Source organism: Octopus sinensis, linkage group LG1, assembly GCF_006345805.1.
Source record: "Octopus sinensis linkage group LG1, ASM634580v1, whole genome shotgun sequence".
In the NCBI taxonomy this organism is placed as follows: Eukaryota; Metazoa; Mollusca; class Cephalopoda; order Octopoda; family Octopodidae; genus Octopus; species Octopus sinensis.
In genome coordinates this window covers 55,844,071-55,861,888 of record NC_042997.1, presented here as the reverse complement: position 1 = coordinate 55,861,888, position 17,818 = coordinate 55,844,071, and positions in this window count along the sequence as shown.

Here is a 17,818-nt window from a genome sequence, read left to right as displayed (position 1 = left end):
ACATACATACATACATACATACATACATACATACATACATACATACATACAGAGTTGCGAAAAATGCATATAGACGTTGCGCGATTACAAAGTCAGTGTTTATTAAAATATTTTTCGCCTATAAAAATTAATAGAATCTACTAATAGAAGATATTTTCTATGAACGCCTATATTTGCAAACTAATAACCGTTCTGGTCCAAGCACTGCTGAAACCGTGAAGCAATGGAATAGCATACAGAAACATTTAGCTTGATATTTGCACACATTCTTATTCAGTGGCTGCCATCACTTCACCAACTGTTACCGCTTTTATGCTATAACGTTGTGGTTCTCAACCATTGTTTTACCTACAGATCCCTTTGATTACTGTTTTATTCTGGTGGATCGCCATAGCCATACGATGTTTAAAAACTAGTTTTGTAGATACTTCTTTCAAAATCCATGTTTTGCTTTTCACACATTTGCTTGTACGAAGTCTGATCAATAAGTATCCAGAAAGTTGGTATAGTAACAAAGCTAAAGGATATAGAGTGAAGCTGCTTGGCAAAGATTAACCTTGAACTCTGCTGTGCATGCACACTAAGTTTTAGCGTTCTAGTTCACTTCCGTTCTTTACAACAGTGCTTGGAAGGAAGGTGTGTGGCGTGTGATCGTTGCATTGACCATGATAGAGAAAGATGTCATGGCGATACTTGCTCAGAGGCCTGCGCAAAGTTGCAGAAAGTGTATGGAGAGGAATGTATGAGCTGGTTCAGGCGTTTCCAAGATTGTCGAAAAAATGTCGATATTGACGAAAGTTCTGGGAGACTCGCAACCAGCAGAACTGAGAAAAACATCGAAGGTGTGCTTGCAGCTGTGAAGGGGAAATCATCGAATCACAATCTGCGAGTTATCAGAGGATGTGCAGATTAGTTACGGTTCAGTTCAGTCCATTAACACTGAAGATTTGGGTATGAGACGTGTGTCTGCCAAGTTTGTGCCAAAACTGCTTTCAACTGACCAAAAAGACACTTGGATTTCTGTTGCACAAAATCTCCTTGAGTGTGACGAGAACGATGAAAAGTTTTTGAAAACTTTTCATTGGCCTCTGAGCAGATATCGCCAAGCTTATGGCAAAATTTGATGCAGATTCTCTGCTCAACTTTGTTATGGTCAATGCAATGATCACACGCTACACACATTCCTTCCAAGCCCTGCTGTAAACAGCGGAAGTGAGCTAGAATGCTAAAACATAGTGCGCATGCACAGCAGTGTCCAAGGTCAATCTTTACCGAGCAGCTTCAGTATGCGTGCACGTGCTTTAGCTTCGTTACTATAGCAGCAGTCCGGATGCTCACTGATCAGACCTAGTATATATATATATATATATATATATATATGTGTGTGTGTGTGTGTGTGTGTGTGTGTGTGTATATATATATATATGTACGTATATATATGTACGTATATATATATATATATATAATATATATATTATATATATATATATATATATATATATATATATATATATATATATATAAAACTGTAAACATTTGACACTACTGTGAAATTTACGAAAGCTTTATTGGCTTGTGTTAGTGAGTTATCTTTCCTCACCCCATTCGGAAATACACCTACGATATGGAGAAGAGAACGCGTTTGTCTATTGTGTGTCTAATGTTACGGCAACTAGAGTTAAATGCCTGGATTTTAGGCAATGTGAGCTCACGAAGAGAATAACAGTTTTTTTAAAACGTCCAGAAACCGTTCTATTGAAAAAAAAAAAAATTCCAATCTCAAAAATAGCAGTAGTTCTTGGAAAACCTCTACACTGAATTACGTCTTTCTTTGTAAGCAGAATTCAACATGTTATTTATGAATTCATGCAAGCTCAATAAAAATCATCAGTAATGTCTTCCAAGACCCTGTGTTAAACCCATTTGTCTTTGTCACGTTTATTAATAACGTCACAAATGTCAGTACTATCATGTTTCTCAGACGATTTTAAACTTCATAAAATTTTTAACATAGCAGGTTAACAGGTAAAATGCCCAATATAACCTTCAGTTAACCCTTGGTCCACCGGAGAAAATGTATGTCACTATTTACCAACTGGGTCCAATGGACCTAATATTTTTCTTTCAATTAAATTTTATTCAAGCTACCACTATTTCTCAGCTATATTATACATGCTATCAGGTGAATGAAGAATGATTGTTTCTAACAAATTTTAATTTAAAAAATACAGCAAAATTCGATGCATATTCCCTGCACAACTTTGTCTTTATGGCCAATACAACGATCACACACTAAACACCTTCCTTCCAAGCACTGTTGTAAACAGCAGAAGTGAGCTAGAACGTTAAAACTCAGTGCACATTTATAGCATAGTCAAGGTCAATCTGTGTCAAGTGGCTTTATTTTGCGTGTTTTAGTTTCGTTACTATGGCAACATTCCGGATACTTATTGATCAGACCACGTACTATGTAAAACATTAGAGAAAGAAACTGATCTGTCTCTTGCAATAAATACAGCTAAAGCAGAATTTTTAATGAAACCTTAAAATACCTCTGTGGATCTTCAGTTTACTATTTTCCTTGTGTGGATCTCCCAAAATCTTATATGAACCATCAGGTGTCACATGGACCTGGTTGAAAACCGCTACTGTGAGGTCCGGTGAATGCAGAAGTTATTCTACTGAACCTCTTCGTTCAGTCCGCCTGGTTGATAAATTCTTTCCAAGGCAGGCTCTTACATTACTATGTTAGCGTGGAGGAGTTCCATCTTGCTGAAAATATAAAACTACATTTTCAACATCGTGAACGCTTGACATGACATTTTCAAAATTTTGAACGCTTGAACGCTTGACATGATTGTCGCGGAAAGTTCAAGTAAATAGAACCAGTCATGATACTGTCAAAATATTTTTTTTTTTAAATCAAAAAATATCAACCAGATTATGGTTGAGAGTTATAGTTTACTGAAAGTAGCTACCCCCAGTTTCCACCGAGGCTTCAAGACGGATCCTTCATCAGGTTCATGCGTTCTACACTGTGTCCCTGTGAAGATCTTCGAGTATGTCTTTGATTTGTACACCAGCTCGGCCTTGGTATTGCAGACAGAACGGTTGGTGCCTTTCTCAACCGCTTCTCACTCATAGTAATCCATGGGATTACAATCAAGGGAATTAGGGTGCCAGAAACTGGGGCTCGGGATATCGTATAAATTCTCCGACAATCTTTTCTGGCACTTTCCGGGGGTATGGCAAGGAACCGAATGCTGTTGCTAATCATATGGTCTTTCAACAGCAGCCCTCTTTAAATAGGGTTTGACCACAATCTCCTGCAGTTTCACATAACCATCAAAGGTATGGAGCGGTTTGACGTCACTATTAGTGGAGACACACTGTGTTGTGTCCCTTCCTTCTAGTCACGGCTTCGTAGCCTTCATTGCAGCGGTCCATGTCACATTTTATCGCTTTTACAGTGTTCACAGATTAGCAGTCATGATGTCGGCATTTTGATACCCAGTGTGAATCATCACGATACAAGTAATTCTTTTCCAATATTCGTATGGCTTCCAGTCCTCCATGTTAGCTAATTTTTACTCACTTACAGCTTTATTCTTTATGCTCTCCAACGCCGTTGACTATTCATTACTATGTCAAGCTGCTCCTGAAAAAAGGAGACAAAATAAAATCTTGAAATTTAACCTGAATACCCTGTGTAATAACATGCATACGTAAATACGTAGATACATAAGTACATACATACATACATATACATACATACATACATACACGCACATATCTTTTACTTGTCTCAGTCATTAGACAGCGGCTATGCCGGGGCGTCACATGTTTGTATATGTGATGTGTGTGTGTGTGTGTGTGTGTTTGTGTGTATGTATGTATATGTATATATAGTGTAATAAATAAAATATATGCATACATACAAACATATATGTACGTACCGACATCTACATGTATATATATACATGCATATATAAATATATATACGTACAGGACACCACAAAAAGACGTACAAATGAACAGAAACGAAAACGGAAAAGCTATTTTGTTACAACAGAAGGACAGAGACGTGAAACAGGACGAAACGAAAACGGGAAAAACATTATGTACAGCAGAAAAATGAGGTACAGGACATTCTACACAAGGAAAAATCCCCTTCATCAGCTGTCACTAGCAGACATAGCGTGTTTCGAAGGCAAGATATGACACGTCTGGTCATGCTAGGCCTTCCTAGGCCTTCCTACGAGAGAATTAAAATAAAATAACCTCGCAGAGGGGCAAAACGGGCAAGAAAAAAATGTAACACAAAAAGGGACGTAACAAAGAACTGCACAAAAAAATAAGAAAAAATACAAAAATAAAAGATACATGTACAAGAAAATACAAAACGAGAAATAAATTACAATACGAGAACCAAGCCTGGAGGCAATTTGTTTGTCTAACAAAACCTCAAGGCGGTGCTCCAGCATGGACGCAGTCAAATGACTGAAATAAGTAAAAGAATAAAAGAAAGAATATATATATATATTATATATATATATATATATATATATATATTATATATATATATATATATACATTAGTCTGCTCGCTTAGCCAGCGGGGTGGCGTCATTTGAAGGCTAAAACAATGCGAAGCGCATTGTGACCAGCGATGTGTAGCATCATCTGATAGCCTGGTCGATCACGGTGACGGTGACAGTGATATATATACGCACATACAAACACACTCTCCAGGAGTTTAATTTGCTGGAATAATGTGGCTGCATATATGCATATTGATGTTTCTTCAATCGGTGTGGTGATCTGTCATGTTTTATCTGAGTTCTCAATGAGAAAGAAAGCAGATTTTGAACTCAAAGTGGAAAGAGCTAAAAGCCATCTCGCCCTACGTTCTGACAACTGCACTAAGGTGCTATTCTTGATTTTCATTTTATTTATCAATCTCAAACTAACAAACTTAAAAAAAGTTTTTTATCGAGGCATCATCCAGTCAGGCTGATTGCCCGGGCACGAAATTCTTTTTTCTCACGAGAGTTCCGGACACGAGGAATGAACTCATTTGCATACAGCCAATCAGAACTCACCTTGACCTTGTTGTAAAGCTAACAAACTCTACCAAGTAAACTCAAGACGAAGAACGGTGATGTAAGTCGACCGATCGCCAAGTTATGCCTGATTTTAGAAGGAGACAAGTAATTAGATAGATTTGCATCTATACCTATTATCGGATTTTGTAAGAGCCCCTTATGGTAAAGATGTGGATGGGAAAATGTGGGTAGAGGGTGATGTACTTACTGCTTTACAAATAAACAATAACAAATAACTACGCAAATTTGGCCATGGTTGAAACAAGAACAAGAACAACAAACATTTTTAAAAGAGGAAAGAAGCATGGTCATTCCATACCCAAGTGACCTTATCTTATCGCCCATCACTTGCTATGCTCTCATAAATTAATTTGATAGCTGAGCTCTGATTGGCTGTATGCAAATGAGTTCATAACTGGGGTCCGGAACTCTCGCTGGGATAAAATTTCGTGCCCGGGCCAGCCTGACTACCTCTCTCCATTCCTCCCGATCTTCCTTTAGTGTTTTTTAGGTCTTCAATTTGGCATCCAACATCTTCTGCAAGATGGTGTATATACGTCTTCTGTGGTCTTCCGGCCACTGTATAACCATGATTTGGTGTCCACAGCAATACCTTACTCACTAGTTCTTCTTTACTTCTCCAGAGTGGCCAGCAAACCTCAATCTCCGCTCTTGGATGGTTGATGAGAAAGTTGGTACATTCCCATATAACCGTTGTATTGTTGGGTGCTCCCTCCATGGGATGTTGAGCACTGCACGTGACATTCCGGTGTAGACGCCGTCCAGCATGCACCCGAATCTCTTGGTGAGAGTCAAAGTCGGAGATCCATATACAAGCACAGATTCCACAACTGCTCTGGAGAACTGTCTCTTCAGCTTATCTGGTAGGGTTGACTTCCATATTGTTCTAAGACCGTCTATAGCTGCCCAAGCCTCAACAACACGAGATTTAATATCCATTTCAGTGGACACGTTATTGCTGCCTCGTTGTCACTTTTTCAAGGGCTTCTGTTTGATGGTCCTGATTTCACCTGTTGTATTCAGGGTGATAAACTCTGTCTTCTTTTCATTCACCTATAGTTCTATGTTAGCGGCAGCATGTTCCAGGAGATGGAGTAAACGTTCAGCATTTTTAGTGTTGTCTGCGAAGAGCGCTATGTCATCAGCACAATCGGCGTCAGTCAGGTGTGTGGCCGGATATCTTCTGTTTCTAGACTTCTGTAAAATGAAATCCAGATCATTGTGTTGATCTATTGAGGTACGCAATACATAATCCAGACACACGACGAACAAGTAAGGAGCTAGTGTGTCACACTGCAGTACTCTTGCACGAACATGGAAGAAGTCAGTATCTCCATCTGGTGACCGTACTTTCGCTCAGGTGTTTTTATACAGCATCATTATTGCCTTTATATGCCCAAAGGATTTTTGACTAACTAACTAACTAACTAACTAACTAACTAACTAACTAACTAACTAACTAACTAACGAGCTAACTAACTAACTAACTAACTAACTAACTAACTAACTAACTAACTAACTAACTAACTAACTAACTAACTAACAAACTAACTAACTAACTACTAACTAACTAACTAACTAACTAACTAACTAACTAACGAGCTAACTAACTAACTAACTAACTAACTAACTAACTAACTAACTAACTAACCAACTAACTAACTAACTAATTAACAACCAAACTAACTAACTAACTAACTAACTAACAACCAAACTAACTAACTAACTAACAAACTAACTAACTAACTAACAAACTAACCAACTAACTCCTTTACTCCTTTACTCATTTACTTGTTTCAGTCATTTCACTGCGGCCATGCTGGAGCACCGCCTTTAGTCGAAGAAATCGAACCCAGGACTTATTCTTTGTAAGCCTAGTACTTATTCTATCAGTCACTTTTACCGAACCGCTAGGTGACCGCCAATTATATGGATTTTAGAAAAAGAAGCATTGCACATCAAAGAAAAAAAAAAGCTATGTTTGAAAACAAACTGGTACAAATACTCTTGAGAATCCTTTTTATCACATCTGCTCATTGGATTCACTGTTAGTATCAATGGCTGCTTCATTACTGAGTCGAAAGTCTTGACATGCTCGAATCAGACGATGTTTATCAATTTTGGACAGAGTGTTGGCTATGGAGAACTTGTGAGATTGCATGGTGCTAAGGGGTTGTTGACTGGTCTCCCTCTCGATTACGCCCCATACGTAATAGTCCAGTGGATGGAAGCCAAGTGAGCTAGGATGCCATGTATATGGGAGAACATGATCATGGAGATTAGCATGCATCAACGTTTGGATTATCCTCATCTTATGAGACGGCGCAGATTCTTGTTGGAAGATGTACCGTCTTCCCTGGCGTACACTGTTCAGGGCCTCACAACTTCCTCTAACACCTTTTCGTCTGACATTATTCATCTGAAAAGTAAGATGAAAAAAATGTTAAAAGAAAGTTTCAGCTCCTGAAAGAGGTGTCCTCAAAAGTTACCACCCCACCACCCTATCTCTCCGACGCACCATTCTCCGAGCCTTCCGGCGACTCCAATATGGAGTCCACTTCATAATATACGTAAATATTTTAAGGTTGTGTCTCAAACTTCTATAAAAATTAATCACCCTAAAACGCTAGTGCTTCCGTCATGGATACAGGGTGTTATATTTGTATATGTATACGCTTGCCTAGACAACGCTTGTTGTGGAAGACTGATCGTTGTCCATTCATGATGGTCTCTCATCACTAGGTCACCGATGTTGCCGATACAAATTGGCCCCCAGCCTCATTGTATGCCATCAAAATATAAAGAGCTGGTACAGTTACCACGAAGAAACCCCTCTCCGGTTCTCCAACAGTTCTACTCACTCATTGCCTTGGACTGGTATCCACTTTTTATTACTCTTGAAAAATTTGAAATGTGAAGTTGACCGTGGTGGGATTTGATCTTAGGGCGCAAATAGTCAGAGCAAATGCTTCGAGACATTGTTCCACGCTCTAACAACTATAAAAACAATAACAAAATATTCCAGCGTTAGTGTGTTTACGGCCCCGTAACTTAGCAGTTCGACCAAACAGACCGATAAAATAAGTACTAGGCTTAAAAAAAAGAAATCCTGGGGTCAATTTCTTCGACTAAAACCCTTCAAGGTGGTGCTCCAGCATGGTCGCAGTCAAACGACTGAAACAAGTGAAAGATTAAAAGAATACACATGGTTTATTAGGATTACGCTCAGAAATCTGTAAAGTCTAATGATTCAAGCTTTTCTACAGAAAGAATAAAAGAGAAAATTAGTGAGAAAACAACAAACATCATCTCAATTAGGCGGTCACACACACACACACACACACACACACACACACACACACACACACATACACACACACACACACACACACATACACACAAACACACACACATACATAGATGTGTGCGTGTGAGTGTGTGTATATTTATGTAAAAGGATTGAACTAGCCCCCCCCCACCACCACCACATACAGCCGAGCACACTTTTGTATGTTAATCGGTCTCTCTAAGGCGAACTTGGGATGGGTGTATGGAAATTCTCGGTTGCCCAAGCTCTAGAACATCTCTTCCGGCCTCGCCTAAACCACCCAGAAAAGTTCAGAGCAGTGTGTTTTGCACCAAGTTTGACTGCAGGGGTTGCTTGAAGAGTTTCGAACTGAATACAAGATAGACCGCTTCATAAATACACACACATACACACACACACACACACATACATACACACAATATACGTATATGTATATATGCACATATCTACACACACACATAAATAATCGTACATATAAATGCATGTGCGTGTGCGTGTGAGTGGGTGTGTGTATGTATGCACCTACGCGCATGCACACTCTTAGTCTTGTTTCATTTTCTGTATTTATTCGTTACAAAGTTCTATACTCTTTCCAGCTAACAGCTTTCTTTCTTTCTTTCTTTCTTTCTTTCTTTCTTCCCTATTACCTTCTCTCTCTCTGCCTGTCTCTGTCTGTCTCTCTCTTTGTCTCTCCTTCTGTCACTCTCTCCTCCTCTCTCTATCCATGCATCCCTTTTTTTCCCCTTCTTATCTAATCACAAAATTTAATTCAACGACGATATTTTCTATTCAGTTACTCTTGCCATTGCTGCGACTGCTGTTGTTGTTGTTGCTGTTGTTGTTGCTGCTGTTGCTACTGCTATTGCTGAAGCTGCAACCGTGCTTCCACTGCGTTGTCATTGTTGCTGCAGCAGCAGCAGCAGCAGCAGCAGCAGCAGCAGTAGCAGTAGTAGTAGTAGTAGTAGTTGTTGTTGTTGTGAGTAGGAGTCCTAGTGACAGTGGCCGTTGCAGCCGAAGTGGTAGAAATGTTTTGGAGGAGTGTAAGACATGGTTAATAGTGGTTGTGGTGATGGAGTGGCCTGTGGAGATGACGATTGGCATCTGAGGCCGGGTAGCGATGGGGGGTGGGGTGCATGAACTTGAACCAATGAAATAACACATTTTGAATACTTATAAATGTCACCATGTTAATATATGCATTTATGTATACGGTGCTTTTTGGCCAACATTTCGGCTCATGTTTTTGTATTTTTCCCCTGCTTTTATTTGCTATTTATTTTAGTTTTTCTTTTTTTTTCTCAATCGCTATATTTCGAATAAATTGTTGTTAATGTTGTCGTTGTTATTTTTAGTATTACATTTTAGCCATAAGTCAGACCAAACACAGCAGACCTATGATTTAAGGAGTTCCACTCATGACCATCTCATTTAATCGGCATCTTAAGTCTACATTGTTCAATGTGGAGGCACATGGCCTAGTGGTTAGAGCAGCGACTCGCGATCGAGGGATTGCGGGTTCGAATCTCAGACCGGGCGATGTGTGTGTTTATGAGCGAAACACCCAAGCCCCACGCGGCTCCAGCAGAAAGTAATGGCGAACTTCTGCTGACTCTTTCGCCACAACTATCTCTCACTCTTTCGTCCTGCATCTTGCAGCTCACCTGCGACGGACCGGCGTCCCGTCCAGGTGGGGAACCTATACGCCAAGGAAACCGGGAAACCGGCCCTTATGAGCCAGGCACGGCTCGACAAGGAAAAACAAAACATTGTTCAATGTGTCCTTTCTCTTCGTTGGTAGTAGAGAAGGCGGTTTGTCTGTTTTTCTCACAGTTCAGGCGTCACGTGGAGACACTCTTGTTCACTTGTACATTTCCGACTAAACTAAGATCCTGAATCGAAGTATAATGGTGGCGACTGATGCTGGGAAAAGTTTGTCTATAAAAGTTCGTGGATAAAAGCAAATTTCCGTGATGAGTGAAAATTTAACGCTTCGGATAATTGTCGTTCTTCAGTCAGAAACATGGAAATCTTAATATCACAGTTGCTGTTTTGTGACTATAACATTACCTTTTATACTTTTTCGAGTGTTGTCCTGAGCAGCATGTAAGCGACGTCATCTAGCCTCAATTCACACAATCTGCTCTTGTTGTAGTAAAATACAGGGAATAAATATTATGAGTGCTCAATACATGTTCTAAAGGATAAGATTTATTGAAACTGAATTTTTATCTGTGAACTTATATAATACCTACACGCATTCATAATGTGTGCGTGTATACATGCATACATACATATAATATACATACATACATATATAATAATAATAATAATAATATTAGGCATGATAAAAAAATATTCAGATAAATACATAACAAAAACACCAGGACTTACAAACACATATAACATACAGAAAATTGCACTACTAGGCACTGCACACATCCTACGCAGAACACTTTCCATACAATAACCATCAGAGCATCACAACAAATCACAGCACATACCCAAGGCACACAGAGCTGCGCTCGGTAGTGAAGTGAAAGCACGCTATAAAAATAAAACTACTGAATAATAATAATAATAATAATAATAATAATAATAATATAATAATAATAATAATATAATAATATATAATATATATATATATATATATATATATGTAGGCAATTTGAGGATAAACAAATTAGACATTAAATATATTTTAAAGTGTCTAATATGTTTATTCGCAGAGTTGCCTCTGTAACCGCTCAACTTGATTCCTCTTGTAATCGTTCTTTACTTTGTAGAATCGATCCCCTGTTAAGACATCGGAGTCTCAGTTGATCTTTTGAGCACTACTAAATGTCGTCTATGCGGCGTATCTTTAGATCTCATCTGTGAACTACCCATCTGCGAACTATCTCTCTCTCTCCTCTCTCTCTCTCTCTCTCTCTCTCTCTCTCTCTCTCTCTCTCTCTCTCTCCCCCTCTCCCTCTCTCTCTCTCTCTCTCTCTCTAAATATATATATATCTAGCTAGCTATCTGTCTATCTATCTATATGTATGTATATATACTGAACTACAAAAAAAACCCCTAAAAAACAAAAAAAAAACATCGCACTGTAAAAGATTATTTGTTTTACACGCGATATTGATAACATTTCAAGATAATTTACCATCAGGAAAATGTCACTGACCCACAACACCACTCCTTTTTGAAAACGCAAGGATTACATGTAGGTTCGAACTTGCTAATATTTTGTGAACATGGTAATGCTCGCGAACGCATTTCTTTGAAAAATATGATGCACATGCAAAACAAGGTATCCAAATTTACCAGCCTGTCATTCGTTTCCCGAAGGCAACGAGCATATCAAGATTGACATGAAATCAGAGGGACCAAGCTATTGGACGTCTCAATGCTGGTCATTGCTAATGACTTGAACTGCAGTATTAGGATAATTGAGCAGCTGAAGGAGCGATACAATGCCACAAACAGCACGGATGATCGTCTACGCAGTGGCCAACCGAGGGTTACAACGGCACGTGAAGATCACTACCTGCACGGATAGCACTTGCAGGAGCGATTCCGGAGGGCAACGGAATCAGCTAGGCAGATTACAGGGACTTACCACAGACCCATTTGCGCAGAGATAGTTTGCCGCCAGCTGAGATCTTTCAATCTGTCTTATCGACGTCCGGCTAGGGGCCCAATCCTCCCAGATCATCATATATACATTATAATTTTCAAATCTCCTGCGCAAGCGCAGTTATATTCGGCAGTGAATAATAATAAAAAAAGTCAAAACTGCGAACCAGAAAGGCTTTGAAACTACGAAAATAGGGATCTTTACCTTTTGACCTACAGATTTAAAAAATAATTTTTTGTAACTAAACACTTTCAAACTTCGGACACTGGTAGACTGTGTCATATAAAACATCTTTTACTCTTAGCATTTTTTGAGAAAAAAACTTATATTGACGAAGTTATTTCACGTTAAAGTTTTCGTATTTCGGTAATTTCAACCAATCAAAGACGTGTATTCAGCTGTATAAAATTAGTGCTGTTGTTTGTCAACAAGAACTTCCGGCAGTGCATATTTCGTTTGTCACTATTATTTATGACAACACTAACCCTAAAACCCCAACCCTAACCCTAAAAATGTAACCCCAACTCTAAAACCCTAACCCTAAAATCTTAAAACCAGTACAAACGCACGAACGATGTCATAAATAATAGTGACAAACGAAAAATACACCGCCGATAGTCATTGTTGACAAACAACAGCAGTAATTTTATTTTTCCTCCGTCTTTTCTTTCCTTTTGGACTTCCCCCTGTCATCTGTTTCTGAAAAAGAGGCTTTTTGCTCGAAACGTAAAACACCTTTTCTTTCCTTCCCTGAGCTTCTTATTAATAGTTTTCATGTACCACGTCCTCGCGATGTTGTTTTTTTTCTCCGTTTCTTTTTTTATAAATAATATATATATATGTAATACATATATATATATATATATATATATATATATATATATATATATATATATATATATCAATGTAATACAAAGCCGAAAAAGCTACTATAGTTTATACACATACACGCACACATGCACGTATAAATGTACGTATGCGCGTTTGTGTATATGTGTGTGTCATTTTCTCTACTACATTTCTTGTGGCCGAAACACAACATATGTTAATATGTTATTCCAGGGCTTAATATGAATCAATGTTTAACAAATACACAAATAGGATAAAAAAAATACAATTATCATTGCTTCTATATCTTACAGGCCATGAAAAAAATAGACCTGTGTAGATTATTTTTGTTGTCATTAATTAGACTCGTTTTAAAACTAGTTCATATTTTCTTTGGCAACATTCAACTATCAATAAAGCTTTCTCATCCTTAAAACAAAAGAGTATGAACTAAATCTATTATATATTTCTGTGGTAGTTGTTTAGTCTCGGGTTATGAAAATATCTCTGAGTTTTGATCATCCAGCTTTTTTCCAGCCGTTATGTCTCTAGAACTATATCATTTAATATGCATCACCCATGTTCTAAAGTCAGTACTGCGTAATTTGAGGTAGATTTGCCTCTTATTTTTTGTATCTGGAAGGTCGAATGTCTTTATAGATATTTCTTTTTAGTTTATCTATCTATCTATCTATCTATCTATCTATCTATCTATCTATCTATCTATTATCTATCTATCTATCTATCTATCTATCTATCTATCTATCTATCTATCTATCTATCTATCTATCTATCTATCTATCTATCTATCTGCCTTTGACAATTTTTCACCCTCTCGCTTCTCTCTACTATTTACTTTCCTTTCTCTTTCCATCTACTGACCAACGTACTGATCCACAAAATTCTACTCTTTGCTTCCGAACTCTTGTTTAGAAGCGGGTTCTATCTGCATTTTCAAAGTATTTAGCGAATGACAGAACTAAATTTCGCTGCATGAAATGACATTCTAACGGAGACAACATCCCGGATAATGTCGAACCTATCTGCAATACCTAGATCAATAGAAGCAATGTAATATGCAATAATATATTCCATTCAGAAACACATAGAAATGCCAATAGTAGATTGTAGAATGTCTTACTGCTGTGGGTGTCGGTGTAGCCATTCCATTTTGCCCCTGCTTCACCTTACACCACTACAGTTACATTAAATCCTGTTCTCATAGCCTGAAAATATGGTGAAACTGATTTTAGTTAAAACCTGCTATTCTTAGATTCTTCTGTCTTACAGCTTATGATTTCAGATTACACCTGCAAATCTTTTGTTTATGTATATTTAGATAATATTGATAGTAGTAGTAGTAGTAGTAGTAGTAGTAGTAGTAGTAGCAGCAGCAGCAGCAGCAGCAGTAGTAGTAGTGGTAGCAGCAGCAGCAGCTGCAGTAGTAGTAGTAGTAGTAGTGTAGTAGTAGTAGTAGTAGCAGCAGCAGCAGCAGCAGCAGTAGTAGTAGTGGTAGCAGCAGCAGCAGCTGCAGTAGTAGTAGTAGTAGTAGTAGTAGTAGTAGTAGTAGTAGTAGTAGTAGTAGTAATTATAATATCCCTGATGCAGTACCAGGTAGTGGCTCTCATGGTTTCTAATCTTAACTGATTGGAAGTGTTATCATGTACATTGTTTTGTGTTGGTATAAAAGATGGGCTACATCAAGTATTCCGCTCAATACCACAGATTTGCTTGTCAGTTGCTTGACCTTGACCAGTTGAGCATGTCCCTTAGTGGCTGACGATATGTGCATCTCTGATCACAAGCAGAAGTAGTGGGGGAGCATCATAGCCATGTGTTGATAGGGATTCTTTGAGGTTTGAATAATTCATATCTGGAAACAGGGGTGTTTCGTTCAACATCTTTAAACAACCCTTATTCAGTGACCTTTTGAGCGGGATAGGTTACTCGACCAGAAGAAAATTCTAACTGGGTCCCAACTGCAAGAAAATGTGCTGTTTATCTTGATATGAGATCACCATGTTGCACACATATGGTTGTGATGCATGTGCCTGGTGTACCCTTATCAGACGGGTAGTCACGATGGGTATACTGGGCTTCGTATATTTTACCCCAGTGTCACTTTGATGGCATGCACTGCTCTCTCACTCAATAATAATAGCACCTGTAGAATATAAAGCACCTGTAGAAAATAATGATTGCATTTACAATATACCACTAAAATCTGACATAGGAAGATTATATATACTGCAAATTTGTGGCCGTAGAGGCATTATACAACTAGAAAATTATAAAATATTCGTCTGTCTTCAGCCCTTTCAGTCTGGTCCACCACACCACCTCTTTTGCCAAGGTCACCATGCAGATAAATACTGTCTGTCTTCCCGGCTAATGATGGGCTGTAGGTGATCTTCACAATGGACTCAGTTAATAGCCGGATCCGTCCTACATTGGCAACTGGTGCACAACCTAACTCCAAAAATGAGCAATGCTGAGGTACCGGACGATTGCATACAGAACAGTTTCGTTGCTCAACACGCATCTCGTGTAGGCCCTGCTGACGGCACTATCATGCTTGTAGAATTTATCTCGATGTCTCCATCTGGTGGCACTGCCAGGCCAGAGATTTCTAGAAATTATCCATTGGGTTCTATTTGAAAGTATTCCAAGTTAGACAAACCAGTTGATTCTCGTCGATGCTCAAAGTGTTTTCCGGGAACATCGTTGCTCTTGGCGGCCACGAATACTGTATATAATGCCAAAGTAGAAGTTCCCCAGACTACATTGTCCGACTGGCAGAAAGCTTTGAGCACCAGTACGACACTCTAGGTGCCAAGCACCTTGTTTGACCCTACGCTTTAGCCAAGACTGCAGCTCTAAAAAGCGACAAACTATGAAAAGCGAGTCTGATAAATGAGAACCACAGCAACTCACCGTCTAGAAAACGCTTGAGATGCTCCAGTTTCAGCTTATGTCTGCACATCATTAGCCACGGCATTCTCAGTCCTCCCCTCAATAGGTATTGACAACAAATGGATCGCCTAACCAATGGAACGCGTCGTCCCATAGAAAGTGAAAGAGCAGGAACTCTTGTCTTGTGAGATGTGAACTGGAGCAAGACACGGTCAGGCGATCCCAATACTCCACTTAGGGGTCCCCACCAAAACAGTCTCCGAACAATTTAACCGGTCCGTCCAGCGCCTCACGACGCAGTTGGATGGTATGGGCCTCTCCAAGCGTCGAGATGAAGGCCCATTGACTTTTCTTGGAGGTAATTTGAAATGGCGGTAACTTGAAACCTTTACACTAGAAAATAGTGTACGATTTGACGAACGTAATAGTTACATTGAGTCTGAAAGAGAAGCGCTTTTAAACATTTTACCATTCTATAATGAAGATTAAATATATAATCAGCAGCGAACCATGTGCTTGAAATTTCTGATTGAATATGTACGAAATAATTGCTGCCTCGTTGTTGTATCTCTATAGCTGCCGCCGTGCCAAATAAAGATTTTCTGCTTCAGTTTTATTCAGTTCTATTATTTTTACTTATGCAAATACAACGAAAAGTACATCGCAGTTCGAGTTGAAAGAGATATAAATAAGCAAAAGCCCAATAAAATAAAACAGAAACATTAATAATCGATACATATGAAATGACAATAATAATATACAAAAATGGATATGGAATAGAATAATAAATACTGTAGTTATACAATAATTACAATAATGACACAGTTTCAATAGCAATATATACGTATGTTCATTCACATAGATAGACTCCTATCATTTATTATGCAGATGTAATATGCATTCATATACAGAATTGTTTGTAGACTTTGTGGTGCCGATTTGATGCCTTTTATCCTACTCCGGCTAAACAGTATGTCGGCGACTTTTGGCAATAAAAATTCCATTTATTCTCAAATCGGAGCAATCAATTTGAATCATGTAAAACATCAAACTACTTTGCAAACTTCAAGCATTGAATTATGATCTCGCTTCTTTGTTCTACCTGGAAATTAGACCTGACATGTTGAAACAGGTTTGAATTTTACAACATTCCATTTACCAGTCCTTTAAATCTCAAACATAAACATTGTCACAAGAAGCAATCACTATAGTCAACAAGTAGGTGATGTTTAGTTCCAGTTCAGCCTTGATCTAGCAGACCTATGATCAAAGCGGTTCCAGCCGTGACCACTCAGCCTTATATTCAGGCATAGTGTATCCAGAACTATATTACCAAACCAATCCATCCATTTTGTAGTCGAGTGTGTTTTGAAGGCAGTGTGGTGTATCTTCTATTTCTCGTTGATCAAGCAACCATTTAGAGCAGGAGGTTCTCAACCGGAGTCCATATGGCCTGGTGGTGGGTGTCCATATAATATTTTGTTGTTAACATTTATGTGTAATAATTATATTTCTACAATACACAAAACATTTCAATTTTTTTATACAATTCCCCAAAATATTTAATTACAAAAATACCGTAAGATTTTTTTATATTCAGTGAATGGGAATGGCGGTCCAGGAGAGTAAAATAGGAATGAAAAGGGTCCATGAGCAAAAAATGGTTGAGAATTACTGCTTTAGAGGCTCGCTGTAGTAAAACTATTGTACTAGTTGTTGTTTAGTCTTGATTAGCCACAATCGCATAACCTTATGTTCAAAAGTATTCCAGCCGTGACCATCCCCTCTTTTTAGGACTACACGGGATCACACGCCAAATTTTCTTTGACTCTCAGTGCTTCTAGTTGAAATTCTGCCGAGGTTAACTTGGGATTCCATATTTTCGGACCGATAATTAGAGTATCGGACCAGGACTTGTGTATATGTGGAATTTTAGAGCGTCGAATGTAATGCCTTTCCATCATCTATTCCGGCTCTCGACGTTTTACGTTCAAATTGT